General features: G+C 37.9%; 1 protein-coding gene and 1 long non-coding RNA gene across 2 annotated transcripts in view; one reads left to right on the forward strand and one right to left on the reverse strand.

Annotated features, from left to right (window-relative positions):
• Positions 1-21,135, forward strand: part of LOC134225771 (b(0,+)-type amino acid transporter 1) — a 261,977-nt gene that overhangs the window by 130,846 nt on the left and 109,996 nt on the right. The gene's annotated exons all lie outside the window — the stretch shown is intronic.
• LOC134221239 (uncharacterized) lies at positions 8,470-9,205 on the reverse strand. Its single transcript, XR_009982280.1, has 3 exons — positions 9,181-9,205; positions 8,779-9,108; positions 8,470-8,718 (listed from the first exon to the last, which is right to left on the reverse strand). It is a non-coding gene; the product is annotated as an uncharacterized LOC134221239 (long non-coding RNA).

The following is a 21,135-nucleotide window of genomic DNA, read 5'->3' on the forward strand; positions in this document are numbered from 1 at the left end:
ACTACAGGTAAAAATAAAGTCATTCACTGCTCCGTAATAAAAATGCTTTTATTTTTCAAAATAGGTTAGGTTTTAGCAAAATTGAAGTGAAATTTAGCTGGATTTCTACTTTCTGCAAATACGTTGACTATCAACTATGGATTCTGTTCAAAATATCATTCGAATTCTATTCAGAATCGAAAACAGCTTCTGTTCAGAACCTTCAAACGGATTCTGTTCAGAATTTCAAACAGAATTCTAACGAATGCTAACCAGACTCTATTCAAAATTTCAAGCGAATTCCGAAAGGATATGTACTGCTTTAAATCTCGATCGAAGTTCTGTTCAGAATCACGAACGGATACTTTTTAGAACTCCAAACAAATTCTGTTTGAAATTCCGAACGGATTCTGTTTAGAATTGCAAACTAATTCTGTTCAGAATCTCGAATGAATTTTTTTCAGAGTCTTGAGTGAATGCTTCTTACAATTTCAAGAGGATGCTGCCAAAAATACCTTTTGGGATTTTTTCCAGAACCCTCCGTTATTTGTTACGACAAGTTAGAAAGCACAATAAACGTCAACCATAGAAAACATAAGATCGAAACTGCAGAATCGATCGAGATATTGTCATATGGGAAAACCGTTTTAATTATGTTCTGCTACCCTACCAGCACACATGTTCCACTGAGGTTACTGCAACTCGTAGTCACGCTTTAGTCACAAATAAGTTGCTGTAACCGATTGAACCTGACTTGTGCTGCTCGGGTAGCTAAGCCGAAAAGATGCTTTGGTGAAGTTTCGTGTCAAGTACGCTACTGCAAAAAGGGTATTGAAGACTAAAAGTCAGCTACGGCGATAAAACCTGTAGAATGAAATGTCCTTACAAGGACATATTTTGTATGAAAAGATTCATGGGAATAAAATATTTAGTTCAAATATACAAATATACAAATTTATAATATGCAATTTGAACTGAAAAATAAATGTTGCAAATATACTGCGGCCCACTTGAACAGCTCAAATTTCTGTGCGGCCCTTGATAGTAAGCATGCTGGGGACCACTGTTAGAATTTGCCTCAAGGAAAACAAATTTATAATATGCAATTTGAACTGAAAAATAAATGTTGCAAATATACTGCGGCCCACTTGAACAGCTCAAATTTCTGTGCGGCCCTTGATAGTAAGCATGCTGGGGACCACTGTTAGAATTTGCCTCAAGGAGTTAACAACTCCTCCGGAAACGAATTCCAGAAATTCTACCAGGAGTTCTTTCAGGTATTCCTCGGAAATTCCCTCAGGAATTGGTTCGGAATTTCATCCACGAATTTCTTCAGTAATTTGTTAATGGTGGGGATTCTTATCGATTTGTTTTCGGCGAAAAATGACAAAACAAAACTTTGCCAGACTGTCCGGACGTTTTGGTATATTTACTGGCCTTCGACCATCTTCTGCGGACAAATCTTCCAGTCACTTATTTTCTGTCTGTTATAGTAATGGCTGTCTGTTAGAAAATAATGGAAGATTTGTCCACAGAAGATGGTCGAAGACCAGTAAATCGACCGAAACGTCCGAACAGTCTGGCAAAGTTTTGTTTTGTAATTTTTCGCCGAAAACAAATCGATAAGAATCCCCACCAGCAATTTCCACTATAAAGAGTAATTTGTCAAGGAAAACCTTGGGAAAAACGTTAAGGTATTTTCCCGAAAATTCCTTCAGAAATTTTTACAAGAACTTTTTTGGAATTCCCTGCAAAGTTCTAGGACGAAATTTGGTTTAGAATTCCTGAACAACTTTCTGGAGAAATATCCGAAGAAATTCCTGAAGGACTCCTGAAGAAACTTCCGACAGACTTAGATTTCTCCGAAAATTCCTTTGGACATTCCATCAAGACTTCGTTCAGAAATTCGGATATAGCTTCTGAAAATCCTTCGCAAAATCCTCCTGAAATATTCATCTTGGATATGACCGGCGCACAGGTCTAGTGTATATGGATGCCATATACAGATGCGACAGACTTGCGATTCCTGGCAGTATGCTTGGATTATGATACGAACTCTAACAAATTAATTACTCCATCTCGAATTATAGGAATGGAATTATTGATCTTTGGCTATTTGTTCGTATATTTGTTTAGAAAAGGATCTAATTGAATAAATACAATATTTTAGTTTCAAGCTTCACTTCACTATAGTTTATCGTGAAATCGTGATATTAAATTAACTTTGTAACCTATTTTACTATATTACCTATATTACTTTCCTTTTCTTCGTTTTTATCAAATTAAAAGGAAGGGAGGAAGTCAATAAATGAATGGTTTACTACTCAATAGCACGAGACGCGTTTTTTTTCTGACCTCTTTCGTTTTGTCATTATCCTAGATATCAAGCGAGAAGTTCGATTTATGTACCACATTTTTATATCTCGTCGACCAAGTGATTGTGTTGGGCATACAGTGGTGTATAACGGCAATGCCAAGCATCACTCATCGGTTTGTTATGACCGGCAAAATGCGCTGTAACTATAACCATCCAACTGAGTAGAAGCAAACATTCATTTGGGTCCTGTTTTTACTAGTTCGTGTTTTCACAAATCTTTTGTTCTATTTGTTGGAAAATTCATAGCGCTCCTGAAATAGATTTTCAGTAGATACCGTTTTGACTCAAATCCCGAACACTCCTTACATGGTGATTTATCTGAAACAATTCATTATCTATATACATAAAATGAATTTCTGTCTGTCCGAACCTTATAGACTCGGAAACTACTGAACCGATCGGCGTGAAAATTTGTATTCAGAGGTTTTAGGAGCCGGGGAAGGTTCTTAAGAAGGTTCGAGACCCCTCCCCGCTTTGGAAAGGCCAGAAATTTCTGCGAAACTCGAGAACTAATCAGAGAATAAATCAATTTTAGGCGATACGAAGTTCGTCGGGTCTGCTAGTATTGCATAAATGAAAGAATTCTATCGGCAGACGTACAGATCAAGGACATCATAATTTTCCTACTATAAGATAACGTAGAAATTATGCATCTTAGTGCATTTTATATGTTGTTCGGTATTTGAATCGAAGTTTTCGGAATTTGCCCTGTGGATTGATAGAAAAATGTTGCCGGTGTGATATCATTTTATAACTGGGTCCATCCATATACTCCGGCCAAAACCTGTAATTGAGGTAACCAACTCCATCGGAAAGAAAAGCTATGTTACCTAGAAAATATTCCCATTTATTTGATTTTGAATTGTTTTTAATTTAAATTTAAATATTGGTGTAATCTTGATTAAATTATAACATGTAAAGAAAAAGTACCGAATTTGTACACTTTTTGACTATTTACTAAAACTACAATATCTCAGCCCCAGAACAACATTTCTTGGATCTTTTTTTTATGAAAATACTCCTTATAAATAGCTCTTTGTAGTATGTAAGTTTTTCTGAACGAGAAAAAGATATTTTTTGTGTGCAGATGAAATAACTTCGAAAATTAGTCAGGAAAATGTGTTTTTTTTTTCGATATTTAAACAGTTCTGCAGACTGTAAAAACGCATAATACCAAAAACTAATTCATGGAGAATATGGGCAAAGATCCATAGAAAAATTAAAAAACGAATGGGAGACCCTCAAAAAAAAAAATGCGAAAGGACCCAATATTTGTTTTTTTTTTCCTAAAAAAGGTCCTTTTTCAAAAATCGATCTGGCGCGACCTCTAAACGATTTTTTAGAAATTCGGTTTGTTCTACAAAAATTATCCAGACAGGTATATATTTCATTTCAGGGTTGAGCACCACGACTTTTCGAACATCGTTTTTTTTGGGACACCCTATTGTCCATATACCTCGTTGACAGATGTTTTAGATGCTCTCCTCCATCAGCATGGAGATTTTCTCATATGAATTTTCATAAGTTATGTGATCCAACCAGGATTGGTAAACATTTCCTACACTGCACACTGGGGAAAACCGATTTCAAAGGTGGAAAAAATGATAACTTTCTTTACTAACAACTTACGAAGGAGATTAATGTATTTTTCAAAAGGGAGTTTTCCAAGGAATTCAGTGAGTTTTGTTTTGTGAGCTTCAGACACTTCTGTTTGTAATTATTGCGACGGTTTGCTTTAATGTCACATGTATCACGACTTTTTATATTTTTTGTCATTTATCTTTAAGATATTATTCTAAAATTGTGTCTATCTCTTCACTGTGGATTCACAGAAAGGCACTAAACATATTTTGCTGGTAAAATTCGTAATATGAAGGGATTTACAAATAATTGATCCCCTATAACTTCCAAAATTTCACTTTATGTGAATTTTTCCTGTATTTTGTATAAATTAATAATATTTACAGATAATTGTTGATATTATTGTCCCAAAATGTTGAACAGATATTGAAAATGTTTGTCGAACAAAAACTAATAAAGTAAATCGTTTTTCAAATGTTTTATTTCTCTATTGAGTAAAAACGATTTTCCAAACCCTGAAGCACAGCTATTCGTCATACCCCTTCTGCCCCCTAAGATGTCCGCATGGTATACGGATAGCTCTTAATTTAAATAAATTGAATTTTACGAATAAAATCTTCAGAAATAATTTCTTTCAAAATGTTGACTCGTTTCATATTCGCAAATTTTGCGCCAATATAGCCGTTTATCAAATAGTAAAAATGCTTGTTTACTAGAGTTTGAATCTCCAAAACAGAATGAAAAAATCTCTCACTTATCATCTCTGTATACATTAGCGATATGTAGCATACCGTGAGAGATTATTTTTTGCAAGCTGATAAGTAACTTATTTGGGGGGCTATACCTCGCATGATAAATTCGTTTAAAAAATCTCCAAATGCGGGAAGCACTGATTATCATAGCATAGCATAGCATATCTGACCGCACACTATTCTGGGTTGGCTGTCGATAGGAACGTTAGATGCGCTAGAAAAACAGCCTGGGGTTTGGCATGTTTTTCATTCAACGATCCCTTTGTTCAACACCTGCCCAGGTCCTTACGATCAGTGGGGATTTGGGTGGGAAGTGTTGGTTAGATACCTACTTAAGTAGATGCGGAGAACTCGCGCGACCTTCATAGATTCTGCGGCATATTTCTGAAATAATAAATTGTATTTTTTTTTTAACTAATTTTATTTGCTAATTATCTAATACATGCATTCATCTCTTAGACTAGGTGTTCCGTGTTTTCTTAACACTATCATCCTTATTTGCTGTTATATTTTTAGTTATTATTAATACATTTTAATTGCCTCTGGCAGTTAGAATTTTTCCTCTGGTTGAATTGAACCATGTAGGAATTACAATGTTTTCAACTTAAACTAATCTTAACCTATTTTATACTAAGGGTACAAGGAGTTAATCGTTGCAATAGAAGATTGCAACGATTTTTGTCTAAAATTTGAAATTATTTTGTTGGACATTTGTTGCAATGTCTCAATATTAGAAATTCTATGAAGTTCATTGGTACTATACCACGGAGGCAACTTCAGAATCATTTTCAGAATGTTATTTTGAATCCTCTAGAGTGCCTTCTTTCTGGTATTGCAGCAACTAGTCCATATTGGCACAGCATACAACATGGCAGGTCTAAAATTTGTTTGTAAATCAAAAGTTTGTTCTTAAGACAAAGTTTTGATTTTCTGTTTATAAGTGGATATAGACACTTAATATATTTGTTACATTTGGCTTGAAGGCCTTCAATGTGATTTTTAAAAGTTAATTTTTGATCTAGCAGAAGTCCTAAATATTTAGCTTCGCTAGACCAATTAATTGGAACCCCATTCATAGTGACAATATGTCTGCTAGAAGGTTTCAAATAAGAAGCTCTCGGCTTATGTGGGAAAATTATAAGCTGAGTTTTGGAAGCATTCGGGGAAATTTTCCATTTTTGCAAGTAAGTGGAGAAAATATCCAAACTTTTCTGCAATCTACTACAAATGACACGAAGGCTACGCCCTTTGGCTGAGAGACCTGTGTCATCTGCAAACAAAGATTTTTGACACCCTGGTGGTAAATCAGGTAAGTCAGAACTCAGAAGTAAAAATGTTATACAAAATGGGCCCTAGAATGTTGCCTTGGGGGACACCAGCCCTTACAGGCAATCTATTAGATTTAGAATTCTGATAGTTTACCTGCAGTGAGCGATCTGATAAATAATTTTGGATCAGTTTAATGATGTACAGAGGAAAATTAAAATTCATTAATTTTACAATCAAAGCTTCATGCCAAACACTGTCAAATGCTTTCTCTATATCAAGAAGAGCAACTCCAGTCGAATATCCTTCAGATTTGTTGAGCCGAATTAAGTTCGTAACTCTTAATAACTGATGAGTGGTTGAATGCCCATGGCGAAAACCAAATTGCTCATCAGCAAAAATAGAATTGTCATTAATATGAACCATCATTCTATTTAAAATAATCTTTTCAAACAGTTTGCTTATTGAAGAAAGCAAACTGATTGGGCGATAACTAGAAGCCTCAGCTGGATTTTTGTCCGGCTTCAAAATTGGAACAACTTCGGCGTTTTTCCATTTATCTGGGAAGTATGCCAATTGCCAAACATTTGTTAAAAAAATTAACCAAAAAGGATAAAGAGCTTTCAGGAAGTTTTTCGATAAGTATGTAGAAAATACCATCATCACCCGGGGCTTTCGTATTTTTAAATTTTCTAGTAATAGATCTCACTTCATCCAAATTAGTTCCCAACGAAGGGTCAAAAACATTATCTTGATCGAGAATGTCTTCGAAGCTTCGTGTAACCTGATCCTCAATTGGACTAGTGAGACCTAGACTAAAATTATGGGTACTCTCGAACTGCTGAGCAAGTTTTTGAGCGTTTTCGCCATTTGTTAATAAAATTTTATTTCCCTCTTTAAGCGCTGGAATTGGCTTTTGAGGTTTTTTAAGAATTTTCGTTAATTTCCAAAAGGGTTTCGAACTGGGATCCAACTTCGAGACATTATTCTCAAAGTTGGTATTTCTCAGAACAGCGAAACGTTTTTTAATTTCATTTTGCAAATCACGCCAAATAACTTTCAACGCGGGATCGCGAGTTATTTGGTATTGCCTTCGCCTCACATTTTTAAGACGGATCAGTAGCTGAAGATCGTCGTCAATAATAATGGAGTTGAATTTAATTTCACATTTAAGAATTGCAATGCCTCTGGCTTCGACAATTAAATTTGTCAAAGATACGAGCGCATTGCCAATATCACTTTTGGTATCCAAAGGAATATTAACATCAAAATTCCTATCGATATATGTTTTATATAAATCCCAATCAGCTCTATGATAATTAAAAGTAGAGCTGATTGGATTATAAATGGCTTCTTGTGAGATTTCAAATGCCACAGGAAGGTGATCAGAGTCAAAGTCAGCATGAGTTACCAATTGGCCACACAGCTGACTTGAATCCGTTAAAACTAAATCAATTGTAGAAGGATTTCGACTGGAAGAAAAACAAGTTGGTCCACTGGGATATTGAATAGTATAATATCCCGCAGCACAATCTTCAAATAAAATTTTGCCGTTGGAATTGCTCTGAGCATTATTCCATGAACGGTGTTTGGCATTGAAGTCACCAATTACGAAGAATTTTGATTTGTTGCGAGTCAGAATTTGAAGATCAGCTTTCAACAAATTCTTTTGCTGCCCATTGCATTGAAAAGGCAAATAGGCTGCAATGAAGGAAAATTGACCAAAATTTGTTTCAACAGAAACACCCAAGGTTTCAAAAACTTTGGTTTCAAACGAAGAAAATAATTTATGTTTGATACGTCTATTAATGACAATGGCGACCCCACCACAGGCGCTGTCAAGACGATCATTTCTGTAGATAAAATAATTTGGATCTCTTTTAATGGAGAGTCCGGGCTTTAAATAAGTTTCTGTTATAATGGCAATATGCACATTATGAACTGTTAGGAAGTTGAATAATTCATCTTCCTTACCCTTTAGAGAGCGGGCATTCCAATTTAGAACTTTCACACAATTATTTAGATCCATTAAAACGGAGTCCGATAACAATTTTTTGTGTGTACTTTATACCAACCTGAACAGCTTCTGGAAAGGTATTTGCTTTGAACATTGCATCAATCATGTGATGCAATTGTTCAGTTAAACAATCAAAATCGGAAGCAGTCATGCTACCTGAATCGGCAACATGATCGTTATTTTCCGTTGGGACATGGGTATAAACCTCATTTTGAGAAGAGAAATTTTGTCTACCAGCAGCGATGTTTGCATACACTCTGAGAAAAATCTATGCTAAATAGATTAGAAGTCATTCTATTTGGCTATTCACCTTAGACGGGGTCAACTAAGTTTAAATTCTGACAATACCGCATTAGTATAACTTTGAGTAATACGAGCTATAGTATAACTTTCAAAAAAACTAATAAAGTATATTAATTCCGTTTGCTCAGCGTTTGAAATATTTCAGTATTATTATTTTTGTTTTATTTATGTTTGTCAAAAATAATTTCGAAATAAAATCAATAAATATGTTTTATTTTATTAATTTTTGAGCCGTATACAATATATATCGCTGCTTGCTTTCAAAAGCATTATAAATCACATCGTTAAGCTGGTATGAGGACGCTAGATGTTAAAGTATTCTAGAAAACACGATTCCGGGGATATGATGTTTTCACATTTTCTGCTAAGTTCTTTCCTGGCTGGAGTCCTGAGGATTGAGTAGGGTGAACGTTTCCGTAGATTTGCAGTGGGTAGCGAGATGACTGGTGATGGAATACAAGTATGTGAGATTATAGTCAATAAAGCCGGAAGGCTATTGTTACCTTTCATGACGTAGCTGGAAACTCGTTGTTCATAATTGCCGAAATCTAGAACCAATAATACAGCTTCTGGGATGGACTACGTAGAAAGATGTATGGCGAAAGTAACTTCTGAGGCTTTTGGTCGTCGGCTCCACATTTTCATTCGGTTTCCAAAAAAGAGATTTCCATCCTTTACTCCATCGGTCTTCTCATTATGCGTCCACTTCAGCTCCCAAACGTGTAGCATATCTTCCATTTCAATAAAAATTCTTCATGGAAAACCTGGTCGCAGTGGAAGAATTGATAATGTTCTTGTTGAACACCGGATACTGAACATTCACGGGAAGTTGCCTAGCAGCAAAATAATTAAACAATATACAGATAACAAATTGAATCTATTATTCTTCAATAAATATATCTTACCGCGTAAAAGATGATTAAGATGAAGCAGGAGGAAAATAATATTTTTTATCATTTTTAGTGGCATCACAACACGATTTCTTCAAAGTTCAATATGGCGAAATTTTTTTAATACTGTCAATAATAACAGCACCTAATACGAGCAAAGGTTAAGTTTTATTGTTCTTAGTATACTTTTGTAATCCTATCTCTGTTTAAATCGCAGGAATGTCAATTACGTTTACATTTTAATCTAACAACGATTATCTTTATTTCTGAGTGTACGTGGGTACATTCGAAAAATTGGAATTAACTGAAGTGCTTGCTACCCGTTCTGCCGTTATACGCATAACTGTCCCATGTATATAGGGAATCCCAGCAAACATGGGACAAATATACGTATGACGGCAGCGTTGACGAGCGGCAAAATTTGTTTGTGAATTGTGGTGGGTATGAATTGCTCGACCGGTAACTGGTTTCGAAATTTGAGCGTTTGAAAAATTTCTACCCGTCGAATCTGGGATCCGATTGGAATTTCCCGTCATCAATTTTGCACGGGACTTCAAAACATTTTTGCGTGAAGGGCATTCCCAGAAATTGGATTTATGATTGCCCCCACAATTTGCACATTTAAATTTATTGGAATCTTCTCTCACAGGACATGCGTCCTTGGCGTGAGAGGTTCCACCACAAATCATGCATTTAGCATCCATGTGACGAATCTATGACAAAAGGTCGAAAGACAAAAGGTCGAAAGGACAAAACGTCGAAAGACAAAAAGTCGAAAAGACAAAAGGTCGAAAGGACAAAAGGTCGAAAAAGACAAAACGTCGAAAGGGACATAAGGTCGAAAGGACAAAAGGTCGAAAGGAACAAAAAATCGAAAAGAACAAAATGTCTAAAGGGACAAAACATCGATAAAGAACAAGTTGGGTGTATTCTAAATTAATTTGTTAAATGCATTTATTTTCAAGCAGAAATAACACACTCATCATCAATCAAAGTTGAAGAATGAGCAATTTTCAAAGAAGGAGTAATTACTATAAACCAATATTATGAATATCTAGATAGTTCTGTTAGAGATAAAAAAAAGATTGCTAATTTAAGAAATGAATAAAACTTTTATTACGTGAGACAGAATTGTCCTAAAAAATGCTCTTTTATTTTCCACTATTTTTAACAATTAAAAAAAATAATTGAATGAGTGCAAATAATAGATAGAGATCTAGATTTTCTAAATGTCACTTCAATCTGTCTAAATAGTGCACGCCGCAGTCACGCAAGTGCGCGCATTAAAAATACACCGGTGTATAAAGGCTTCCCCAGGCCAAAGCGATTTCATCGCCGCAACGGCGACAGCTTGTTGCCACGATTCTATCGTTCGGTGGATGCTGGCAATGCTCCATTTACGCTTCCATACCAACGGCGACAGAATCGCAGTTGCCAGGCAATAGAGTCGCGTCAAGATTGTCTCATCGCGTGTGTTTGGGGGGAACCCTAATACACGCCCGTGTATTTAATGTGCGGCGTGCGCTATTGTGAGAGAACAAAGTGACATTATGAAAACTCAAACATCCATCTGTACTCATTGAATGAGTTTTATTTAATTGTAAAAAATAGTAAAAAAATGTAAAAAATTGTAAAAAATAAAAAAAGCAGAGTTGTGCCAATTGTGTAAGGCAACTCTAGTGCGGGATTGATTCTGCCCGTTTCAGTTTCTTGTCTATTTTGACCTTTTGTGCCTTTTGACCTTTTGATATTATTGATCTTTAATTTCTTTCGGTCTTTTGTCCCATTCGACGTTTTGTCCCTTTCGACCTTTTGTCCCATTCAACGTTTTGTCCTTTCGACCTTTTGTCCCTTTCGACCTTTTGTCCTTTTCGACCATTTGTCCCTTCGACCTTTTGTCTTTCGACGTTTTGTCTTTCGACCTTTTGTCCTTTCGACCTTTTGTCTTTCGACCTTTTGTCCCTAACCCCATGTGACAATGTTTGGTTCCATGACCCCACTTTTGGTACTTACGGCACTGGGTGGGGTTTTGGAAATTTCCCCCAGGCCTGCGGAAATGTTCCCATGTAACACGGACATGGGACATAATACAGGCCTTTTCCAAACTTTTCATATTATTTAGTTCACTTTTGTTAAAATGAACTAAATAAAATTCTTGAGAAATGCCCCTCTGGAGAGTACCAGAGTGGGATTTCTTTTTCATCTTAATTACTTGGACTGGTGAAAATCCAAGTAATTGAGAAATTTCAATTTTAATCTCATCCAGTGATTTATCATCACTGGGGAGACCTTTCAAGACGACTTTGAACAATCGCTCAGTTTTGTCGTCGTATGTGAAGAATTTATGGCGCTTCTCAGGTAAATACTGAAGAAGACGTTTGCGATCGTCAAAGGATCCCGGTAAAACGCGGCAGTCACCCTTCCTAGCAATCTGAAATGAAACCTTGATCCCCTGGAGGTTACTCAAAATCTCATTCCGGAAGCCAGAAAACTCGGCAACAGATACCACAATTGGCGGAATCCTTTGCTTTTTCGCATGAATCGAATCACCTGGGCTAGAGGTATATTCGATTTGCTCAATTTCATCATTAATCAAATCGAACTGATTGCTCAGTTCGATTGGAGAAGAATTATTTCCGATATTAGAGTTAGAAGGAATATCTGAATTCTCCAGCTTCCTTCTATTTTTCCGCGCTTAGGCAGGACGGTCTTGAAACCTTGTTTCTTTGAAGGAAGTGGCGAATTCAGAGACTCCCTTCCTCTTGTTTTTATTAATACTCATGGCTGAGCGTGGAGACGTGACCTTCTAAGAGGTTTTTTCCCAGAACGGTGTCCCTGCAGGATTACCACCGCTTGTCGGAATTTTACTTCCGCAAACGGGTCCAACGTAAAACGAAGGCACGGGTCCTTGCAAAGATCGTAACGGGATCAGTGGGTACAAATAGCGCTAAGAAGCACCGTTGAAATTAAAATAGCTTCGGGTAGTATTAAAAACTTCCTTCCGCAAAGAGAGAAAGAACCGCACAGCACGAAAGCACGATGCGGTCTGAATAATAAATTGTATTAATATTAGACTTTGTAGTGTGATGCTGCTTCAGCACCCAATGTTTCTGAAAGTGAAGATCAATAATTGTCATTTGGTTAGGTAAATCGTTGACAAGATGATTGTTTATAAATGTTTATGTGAGATTATTTAAAATATATGGAGCTCTGTGGTATGGAAATATTAAGAATAAGTATAGAAAAAACGTTGAAATTTATGAAAATCTAAGGAGAGCAAATTGATCCTTGGTGTGAAATAAACTTCACCAGCAACACTTGTTTCACTTGTCATATGACGAGTTTGTACAATCCCATTGAATTCCACCACTTAATTGTATCTTGACAGATACGTATTTCGACCTCAACAGTAAGGCCGTCTTCAGTGTCTCGTACTTGACTCGACTTGTTTCAGCTGAAAAGGAAATAGTAATGTTTAGATTGGGATTACATTATTTGAAAAATAGTTCACAGTGTCCCTGACCGTAGGACCTCAGCTTCAAGAAATCAGCGTCACCTGATCACCGTGTGTCAATAATATATGATATAAATATGTTTCTACTATTGTATTGTAAATGTTACCTTTCCTTTGTGCGGGGAGCACTGATTATCATTTAAACTTAATTTACACAGCTGTGCGAAAAAAATATGGTCCCCAACACAAAATCGATTACTTCGATTAATCGATTTATCGTTGGGATAATGGAGTAATTTTGAATCGATTACTATCAAACGATTAATCGATTCAATAATCGAGAAGAACTGAGAGTAATCGCCTAGTTAGAAATTGATTAATAGGGATTTTACGACATCATTAAGATGTCGCAAATCAATCGATTACTTTGATTAATCGATTCATAGTTGTGACAATTGATTAATTTTGAATCGATTGTTATCCAACGAATAATCGATTCAATAATCGACTAGAATCGAGAGTAATCGATTAGTTACTAATCGATTTATTGGGAATTTACGACATCTCTAGGTTTAAAGCAGTACCTATTCGGTACGCAACAAACCGTGCTCTGCCAATGAAGCTTTGACTACCTACCCGACAAGCCGTTCTCAGACCTCGGATGAAAGTTCCGAAACAACATGTGGTGGCGGTGCCGCGGTGTATTGGTATCGTAGAGTAAAATATAATGCGCCCCCATCGCAACATTTTGGTTGTCTCATCACGTCACAAGCCGCCTTTAAAAAATTCGTAAATGTTTTCTGATTATGTTTATCAAACCGTCAAATGAACAAAACATATAAAAAATATATTTTTGGATTAGACTGACAAGCAATCTATCGTAAATTCGAATTTTGGGACAAAATTGCCACCTGTGCAGTGCACAGGTTGCACATGCGGACCCAACGTCTTTGACGTGAAAGCTTTGCACTGTTGATAATGCATATGAAAGTGGCTATACATTGTTTTTGTACTAATTTCCATGATTCATACGAAAAATTATAGAGATTGTGAATATTCGAAAAAAGTGAGACATCAAAAACATTTTGGCAGGCGTACAATTTTCTTACCTACCTCGTTATGGTCATATTTCTACTCTAATTGCTTTAATAGATCTCCCCTCCATTACTAAATGCCCATGCCTCGCCCTTGACTAATAAGGTTTTGAGCAATAATGGGGCCGACTTATTTTAAATCTTTTACCAACTGTTTTTGTATAGGTAATCAACTTCTCCCCTCATGAAGCCAAAACTTCTCCATCAGGCATTGTTTTTTGTACCAGTCTATTTCTGGTCCTGTATAGTGTCAAGAGGCCTAATCAGCGTCTTGCTACTGTGGGACCACAAGAAGGGCGGATCATACCCTGTAATGTCGTTGCTAATCAAAACCTAGTAGCAATGGCAACAAATCAACCGGCCCGATCCGAATCTCAAATAATTAACTGAAGATGTCCTAATCAATAGGTTGTACTGTTGTTCGATTGGTCGCTTTCGAATAGGTATTACCCATGCTCTGTGAAAAATTTCATCTGTGACTTCAATCCATAAAAACGGCCAACATCCAATGATGAAATCTACCATAGGAATCCAATCCACTATACCAACATTTTTTAAATTTATGCTTCATAACCACCTGAAAAGATAGTCCGTCATGACAAACCTTTGAGAATTCTGCCCCGTTGTAACTGAATACATTTTGCAAGGATTCCAACTTGATTGTATCTATACTGACACATGGGTAAAGCATTCGACATGGTCGATAGCTCAGGCTCTCGACAGACATACGAGACTTATCCAGGTCAGGTTGCTCGTGGATGACCAATGCGCACTTGGAGTTTTCGAGAGGAATGTGTTGCGTACTATCTGGTCGGGCTTCTGTCAAACCGTATCAAGCGGCTTTTTGACTGGCTTGTGATACTTTGTTCACAAAAAGAAAACGGGAATCATTTTATATCAATTCATACCCACATTTGTTGTAGAATATCCTTAGTTATGGGGTTGAGGGATATCCGATACGATTTGTGATGAATTGAATCTGCTAACCGGAAGCTTTTACAGAAAAATGCGATATGTTTTGTTAGCCCTTAGTGCGCTTTGGCAGAACACTGGCCATCTATGTATGGAAGACGGTACATGGAGGAGGTAAATAACAGCTGTTGGGAGATCCATCCATCGCTTACCGCGAAAAACGGAAGACTGCGGGGGACAAGGCACGTAGCCAGAATGTCGGGCAATAACCCGGTGAAAATGGTTCTCGATAGCGATCCCACGGGCACAAGAAGGGTGCAGTAAACAACCGAGCTGAACCCAAAATTTATTCCCCATTAGTGATGATGTCTTAGCCTTTCTCTATTCTCTATTATTACCTTTCTCTTTCTCTGTTCAATACGAATTAGTACGGTAAATGCAACGTTTACACATTTGTTTGCGCAAATTGCAGTTTCATATTTGGGGGGTGTCTGTATAACATCATTTGCAACTCCTCTTCCATTAATCTATTTTCGCCCGAATTGCAAAAACCACACCCACTTCATATTTATTAGCAAAATGCGTCAGAGCAACATTGTTTACACCAGTCATTGGCAATCGTGGTCTAAAATATAAGTTAGATCAATTTGCCGTTCAACCAAGTGTGTGATTGTCTCGACTTGATCCTACGGAATTCATCAACACCACGCGTAAGCATCCGTTATTTATGACTGCAACTGAAAGCGATGTTAGAATTGGAGATTGATTCTGTTTTATCGCACGTCCATGGTCCACCATCTGGCTGAAATGGAAACCCTAGAAGAACGCTTTGGTAAGGCGAAAATAGGTTTGGCTGCAATGCGATATGTCGAAGCACCCAGTCAGTTGAGTTGTGCGAAAATGTGTGGTAAAGGTATAATAATTTAAATGAATTTACATGGAAGTGGACATTCTAAAAATAGAAGGGTGGGTATCACAACACAACTCTAAAAACAGCTCACAACAACATATTACCTACATATCCCAGATGTAGATCCGTGAAAGGAGAGAATTCGTCGTTTATTTATTTTCCGCATTATCCATTTCGATAATTGGGCATCAAAAAGCTTGAAAGTTCGAAAACATGCATTCTTTATTCACTCTGTGATACAAGGTTGTGTATTCGAGGAAACACTAGTGTGAAAACAATTTTAGCCTTTTTCACGGTAGCAACAGGAATCGCATCATGCAGTTATTCATATTCAGAAAATAAAAAAAAGCGATACGGACGTCTGTCATTTAGCAAACAAAAACAGCGAAATCTATTATCATATCATGTGTTCTATCTGATGATAGTGATAATCAGTTATATCGCTGTCATAGCGTGCTGTCCCGGGAAAATCCGTTCTGTACTGTGTAGCAAAGTGTGCAACAAGGGTGCGATAATGGCATGATACGTAACTTCAAAGTTACGAACTTCAATAATACGTAATAGAAACATATATTTCGGTGTCAGAAAACCTACATTAAAAACCCAAATTGATCCCCCAGCGATGATTATGACTTTCTCGATACAAACGTTTTATTTCGCTTTAGTGCACAGTACTGTGATCCTCCTTCGTCCTTGGTAGCTCATTTGGGAAAGCACCTGTCTAGCGTACTGGTTTAGTTTTCCGTTTTTTTTCGTTTTTCGTTTTCCGAACTAAATCTATCACATGTTGTGCATGTGCATAAATCAAATTTCAGACATAGTTATTATATGAAATTTGCCAACTACCGTCAAATGGGATTACTTGCAACACTCTTCACTTTCAAAGTTTTTGTATTACAAGCAGTTGAAAAAGATAAGTATCCCACCTTATACCCTAATGGGAACGCGTAGAATACGTTTTGCATATAACTTTACCGAAATAGCGATTAGATAGATTCGGAGGAACAAAAAACATGTTTTAAATTTACTGGTAAAACTTCAAATATTTCCAACAGTTCTAAAAGTGGTGTAACAAATAAGAGACCACGCAACGATTTTTGAATATATTTTTTTTAAATAATAATACGAATAGAGAAATGCTTCAAAACAACTTCAATAATAATCAAAGACCGCCAGGAGACTCAGGACTATCTATTTTGCCCAGCAGCATTGAATTGTTAAATAGCATTGTTTATACATCTTACTTGTTCGCCATTTTGATTGAAACATGGTTTAATTTCAAAACATTGAATGTTTAAGTAGCGGATGTTTATTATTATAAATATGATCATGAAAAAACAATATTAAATTACATTAATCGTGTTTATAATAAGAAATTTTATAGAAAAACATTAGCTGTACGCTCAATTTTGTCACATCAAATAGGCGTATTTTGAGATTATTTTCAAATAAATGAACTTTAGAGAAAAAATTTCAACCATTTTATGTACGCATACATTGAAGGAAGGGACAAATATTGAAATGCATTAAAAACAATCGAGCCAACAATTAAATTTCCGTTGGAATTTTCGAATATATTCATCTAATCCATGCTGTACGCTCAATTTTGAGAGTGACTGTAGAAAGACTAGGTACAGAAAATCATCAACTACATAATCATCAATAACAAATGAATTGCGACGAGTATCCGTAAACTTTGATCATAACTTAACCAGACCATTACGTTCTAAACTTTGCAATTTTGAGAGTGACTGTAGAAAGACTAGGTACAGAAAATCATCAACTACATAATCATCAATAACAAATGAATTGCGACGAGTATCCGTAAACTTTGATCATAACTTAACCAGACCATTACGTTCTAAACTTTGCAAACTAAATTTTGGTATCGAACTAGTTTTTTAGCAGCAGGAACAACTAACTTAAATCATTACTTGGAACCACAAAAGACCTCGTTGACGCCTTCGAAAAAATTGGAGTTTATAAAATACCATGCCCTCACTGTGACAAAATCTACATAGGACAGATAAAACGAACATTAGACACGAGGTTCAAAAAACATTTTGCAGAAGTCACAAACATAAACCAAAGACACGGAAAAAGTTTTACCTTACATTATCATTTCAAATCTAAAGTAGCAGAACATATATTTATCGAAGATCACCTGTTCGGTTCCGAACGTATAATTTTTGTTTATACTTTTGTGTGTTATCTCTTTGTATGAAATATGCGATAATTGATTCGAACCTACGATTAGTTTAGTATATAGATGAACATTAAAATAGTACCTTTCCCTTAAACCGTAAACAAAAAATAAATTTGAATTCAATCTTGCAATTAACAAAGCAAGCTCTGCCCACCAGGAACTGCAAGGCACTCTGCCCACCAGTTAGGTTTTGTTTTATTGGCGTTGCCATAGTAATGGGTGGAGCTTGGAGATTAGTTCAATGTCCATCCGACATAACCAGGCACTTTCGTGCAGAATTTGAATTTTGTGTTTGACTGTTAACGAATATGCATCGAGAGGAAGAACGAACCCGGAGTTTTATTCTGCTACTAGACCACCATCCAGATCCAGTTTCCACTGCGCTGTTGCAAGAGAACCGATCGCCGCTGTTGATCCACTACCATACAGTCCACCCGTTCTGCCGCTCATCGGAGCATCGTTGGAGGAATCAAACAGTCAAGAATTGTCCCTTCGATACGATCCACATTAAACCCCATCAGTCAGTGGTAATCCAATGTGGACACCGTTTCGACTGCACACGGACAATCTGTTGCTTTCCTCAGTCAAGATCCCCGCTGCTGGATCCTCAACAAGAAACAACATTGTATCCCAGCGAGCCGATCCATTATAAGACCCTTCCGGTAATCTTTTGTGGATTCGCCTTGCACATGGATAACATGTTGTTCTCTGGCCTGTTGAGTGTTAGCCAGTAGCAAAACTTTGACTACACCCCCGAAGGAAGAGTCCGTTTCCCGTTTCCGTTTTTGACGTTGTGCATCGCACATTGTTGGGTCCGTTTCCTTCCCATTCGTGACGTTGTGCACCGCACATTGTTTGGTCCTTCGAACCGGATATCAGCATCGGTGCCTTGCAGTTGAAAGTTTCCTCAGTGGCTCTGGTAGAGAATCAAGTATCGACCGTGAATCGACCATCCGGTCGGCGGCTTTCGCGTTCCGAAAGTACAGTCGCGCAAGTTAAGTGAACATTTTTTAATACGTCCGAACAAGTTTCGGCCATTTAACTAAAGACAACATATCAATTCTCAGATACATCCAAAATGCTGGGAAACTTGACATAGCCGAAAGCTTGGAAATTTCCAAGCAAAAACAATTTAACTTACTAAACAAAGATCAAGGAAACGGATTAACCTGGCTCTTTAAATTACTACCCACAAGACGACGACGAATCAATCCAAGCGACACGCTCTAATTTATTTATTTATTTCTTCGTCTTCAGCTATGCTGTACAGACTGCTGCTTCTAAAATTAACTTACATCTAGTAGACGCCTAATGCTATTTTTAAAGGAAGTCCTGTACCCACGTAATTCATACTTTCTATTCCTGCACACCATATTTAAAGCTAGGAGTTAATGTTTTTCTTTAGTCGATAACAAAACACATGAAGAAGTTTTCAAATAGAAAGTGAATACATACAGTGGAAGTAAATGGAATAGTGAAGTCGTTTAGCTTTGTACTTCAAAGTGTTAAAAAAATCTCGTTCGGAGAAACGCTTTAGGGATTCTCCAGGGGAGGACCGAGACCCCAAAAAAACAATAAATTGTTATGGAGTCCAAAGAAAAGAGGAGTAACTTAGGGAAGACACTGAATGGCGTACTGTCGAGACGCAGAAATCGAAGAGGAAAAAGGTAACGAAGGTAACGTACTGTCGCGACGCTGAAAGTGAAGAGGAAAAAAGTATACGAGAAAGGCAAAAAGGAAAAAGTGAACGGCGAAAAGGAAAAGGTGGAGAAGAAAAGGGAAAAACCTAGAGCTCGCAGAGAGCCGTACAAGGGTAATGCGCCAATTGTGGAAGCAAACAACAAAACTTCGTAAAACGATCCTGAGTTGATGGAATTGGGTGAATATGTGGTGAGAACTAGGCGCAATCAGAAAGGATATACGCTCTTCGAGCTAAATAAAGACCCCTCCATCAAGAGTACGGCTTGCCGAGAACCCATCACCAAATCGCTAGGCGACATTTGGCGCTCTGACACAGATAACCCAAGTAAATCGTGAGTTGTGCTGTGAAGCCGATTCTAATCCGTTATTATTATTTAATCAGACTAAGGCCGAAGTGGCCTGTGCGGTATATAAGAGTCTTCTCCATTCGGCTCGGTCCATGGCTACACGTCGCCAGCCACGCAGTCTACGGAGGGTCCGCAAGTCATCTTCCACCTGATCGATCCACCTTGCCCGCTGCGCACCTCGCCTTCTTGTGCCCGTCGGATCGTTGTCGAGAACCATTTTCACCGGGTTACTGTCCGACATTCTGGCTACGTGCCCGGCCCATCGCAGTCGTCCGATTTTCGCGGTGTGAACGATGGATGGTTCTCCCAACAGCTGATGCAATTCGTGGTTCATTCGCCTCCTCCACGTACCGTCCGCCATCTGCACCCCACCATAGATGGTACGCAGCACTTTCCTTTCGAAAACTCCAAGTGCGCGTTGGTCCTCCACGAGCATCGTCCAGGTCTCGTGTCCGTAGAGGACTACCGGTCTAATTAGCGTTTTGTAGATTGTCAGTTTGGTACGGCGGCGAACTCTATTCGATCGGAGCGTCTTGCGGAGTCCAAAGTACGTACGATTTCCAGCCACTATGCGTCTCCGAATTTCTCTGCTGGTGTCATTTTCGGCAGTCACCAGTGAGCCCAAGTACACAAATTCTTCTACCACCTCGATTTCGTCACCACCGATGCAAACTCGCGGTGGGTGGCTCACATTGTCTTCTCTTGAACCTCTTCCTATCATGTACTTCGTCTTAGACGTGTTGATGACTAGTCCGATCCGCTTAGCTTCCCTCTTCAGTCTGATGTAGGCTTCCTCCATCTTCTCAAAGTTGCGTGCCATAATATCTATGTCGTCGGCGAAACCAAATAGCTGGACGGACTTATTGAAAATTGTACCACTCGTGTTAATCCCTGCTCTTCGTATTACCCCTTCCAAAGCGATGTTGAATAGCAGACACGAAAGACCATCACCTTGCCGTAACCCTCTGCGGGTTTCGAAGGGACTCGAGAATGCCCCTGAAACTCGAACTACGCACATCACCCGATCCATCGTCGCTTTGATCAACCGTGTCAGTTTATCCGGAAAACCGTGTTCGTGCATTAGCTGCCATAGCTGGTCCCGATCGATTGTATCATATGCGGCTTTGAAGTCGATGAATAGATGATGTGGGCACGTTGTATTCGCGGCATTTCTGCAGTACTTGGCGAATGGCGAACACCTGGTCCGTGGTGGAGCGTTCGCCCATAAAACCCGCCTGGTACTGCCCCACGAACTCCCTTGCAGTTGGTGCTAGTCGACGGCATAAAATTTGGGAGAGTACCTTGTAGGCGGCGTTCAGCAATGTGATTGCGCGGTAGTTGCTACA

The sequence above is a fragment of the Armigeres subalbatus genome, chromosome 3, assembly GCF_024139115.2.
Source record: "Armigeres subalbatus isolate Guangzhou_Male chromosome 3, GZ_Asu_2, whole genome shotgun sequence".
In the NCBI taxonomy this organism is placed as follows: domain Eukaryota; kingdom Metazoa; phylum Arthropoda; class Insecta; order Diptera; family Culicidae; genus Armigeres; species Armigeres subalbatus.